This window comes from Pseudophryne corroboree, chromosome 5, assembly GCF_028390025.1.
Source record: "Pseudophryne corroboree isolate aPseCor3 chromosome 5, aPseCor3.hap2, whole genome shotgun sequence".
NCBI classification, from domain to species: domain Eukaryota; kingdom Metazoa; phylum Chordata; class Amphibia; order Anura; family Myobatrachidae; genus Pseudophryne; species Pseudophryne corroboree.
This window is the reverse complement of record NC_086448.1, coordinates 582,820,016-582,822,733: the sequence shown is the minus strand read 5'-3', so window position 1 is coordinate 582,822,733 and position 2,718 is coordinate 582,820,016.

Genomic DNA, 2,718 nt, shown 5'->3' with positions numbered 1-2,718 from the left:
GCGCATTCTGCGGTAGGCTTACCGCAGCCTAAATCTGTAAAAGCCCATTCCACACGGAAGGTGGGCTCATCTTGGGCCGCTGCCCGAGGGGTCTCGGCTTTACAACTTTGCCGAGCAGCTACTTGGTCGGGGGCAAACACGTTTGCAAAATTCTACAAATTTGATACCCTGGCTGAGGAGGACCTGGAATTCTCTCATTCGATGCTGCAGAGTCATCCGCACTCTCCCGCCCGTTTGGGAGCTTTGGTATAATCCCCATGGTCCTTACGGAGTCCCCAGCATCCACTAGGACGTCAGAGAAAATAAGAATTTACTCACCGGTAATTCTATTTCTCGTAGTCCGTAGTGGATGCTGGGCGCCCATCCCAAGTGCGGATTGTCTGCAATACCTGTACATAGTTATTGTTACAAATATCGGGTTTTGTTGTGAGCCATCTCTTCAGAGGCTCCATTTGTTATCATACTGTTAACCGGGGTTCCTATCACGTGTTACATGGTGTGATTGGTGTGGCTGGTATGAGTCTTACCCGGGATTCAAAAATCTTTCCTTATTGTGTCAGCTCTTCCGGGCACAGTTCCTAACTGAGGCTTGGAGGAGGGTCATAGGGGGAGGAGCCAGTGCACACCAGATAGTCCTAAATCTTTCTATAGAGTGCCCAGTCTCCTGCGGAGCCCGTCTATTCCCCATGGTCCTTACGGAGTCCCCAGCATCCACTACGGACTACGAGAAATAGAATTACCGGTGAGTAAATTCTTATTTTAATCTAGTTTAGGCCAAAAGGTTGCACTGGGGTAGCTGGATGACTAAGCATAGCGACAGAAGTGGATGGCACAAACACCTGGCACATCTAGGAGTGGCACTGCAGTGTCAGACAGGATGGCAGTTTTGGAAACTATGCCCAAAAAATGCCCCAAAGAGCACATAACGCAAAGAAATAAGGTGCAAGATGGAACTGTCCTCCCACCCACCCTCCCTTATGTTGTATATATTAAACAGGACATGCACAGTTTAACAAACCAATCATTTCAGTGACAGGAACAGTCACCCGTGGCTAAAATGATTGGTTTGTTTTGGGCCCCACAAAACAATTTTTTTAGAAGGAGTTCCTCTGTGAAGAATTACTCTGAGGATGTTGATGATGAGGGGTTAATTGCATTATAATCTTGTTCAATAAATTTCATGTCTTCGCCACAGATGGCGTAACATGGTGGAAGTGCCTAGATGGCTAATGTTCCTACTGCTACTAAATTTGGCTTCACAAATGGAGAAGATGCTTTCATAAACATTGTCAAGATTGGAGTAAAAATAATCCCACACCCAAGAGGTGGCTTTTTTGGTGTTATGCCCGGGCATCGTAATGGCTTTCTTTTTTATCACGGTCAACAACTGCAGCTACTGGTGGTTGACTTACACAAACAACATCATCATCAACATCCTCACTGTCATATAGAACACACATATCCCCCTCATCCTGTCGCACTTCTACACACGAATCCTCAATTTGTATTATGTCCTCATCAGATTCATCACCATCTTTACTTGTACTGCTCCCCACATGTTCAGATGGTTCAGAAATAGTGGAAGGAGGAGAAGGAGGCTTCTCTATGTGGACAGTCTGAGAAATGTCAGCTGACGTGGACATCCATAAATGTTCTTCAAGAATGTCTGATGATTCTGATACGGAATGTGCAGTTTGTCTCCTGCCCTGCAGCTAACTTTCCTTTTGATTTTTTTTCTTTACCATTCTAAAATTAAATGATTTTACATACCCTGGCCTAAGCCCTCTATGCCCCTGGGCATCTGCCTTAGTAGATGATGTTGACAGACTTGCATTGTCAATGTAATGACTAGTAGCATCAGTTTCAACACTAGTAGTAACCTCCATTTCTATCAACATAAAGTGGGGTTGACCTTCACTGAAAGCGTCGCACAAATTAGTCAGAAATAAATATAATGAATAATTACACACTGCAGTTAACTTCACCGACAGAGTCACACAAATGAGTCAGAAATGTATATAATAATAATTACACACTAGAATAGAACCAATTCACATTGCAAGGCACAGTAGTGTCCGTTATTCACATTACACCACACAGTATTACCCCTTACACACATAACACCACAGTAAAGGTCCTCATACACATTACACCACAGTACAGCTCTGTCACAGGGAATGGAGGCTCTTATAGAGATGTTCTGCATATTGTTTGGCGCGGCGGTCTTCGGCCGTGCCCTGACTGAGCAGCGGTCACGGCCGGCGCGCCTCTCTCCTTCCCTGTCCCCCGCACGGCGCCTAGCAATGCTAGGACGCCATGCGCATGATAGCCGCCGGGTCCCTGGCAACGCAGGACGCCGTGCGTGCAGGGCCGCCGGGTGCATAGCAATGGGGACGCCACAGGTGGACTGCGTTCCCCGTTGCTAAGAATAGTTAATTAGGTTGCTCATGCAGCAGGGCAGCTGCACGGCAACTAGTAATTAGGGTCTGGGGGCTGGTCCTGCTGGCCCTCCTGTTATTGGCCAGCAGGGCCTTTTTATGTGAGCCAGCACACTGCAGCCCCGCCGGTGATAGCTTCTTGTATGCTGTTCCTGCCTTGCAGAACTCTGTTCCTGTCAGCCGTGTTTGGTGGATCTTGCTCCCTGCCCTTTGGTACTTTGGAGGTCCGAAGCCGGTCCTGGGAATCCTTCTAGTCCTTGCAAACCTGTTTGTCATCTGG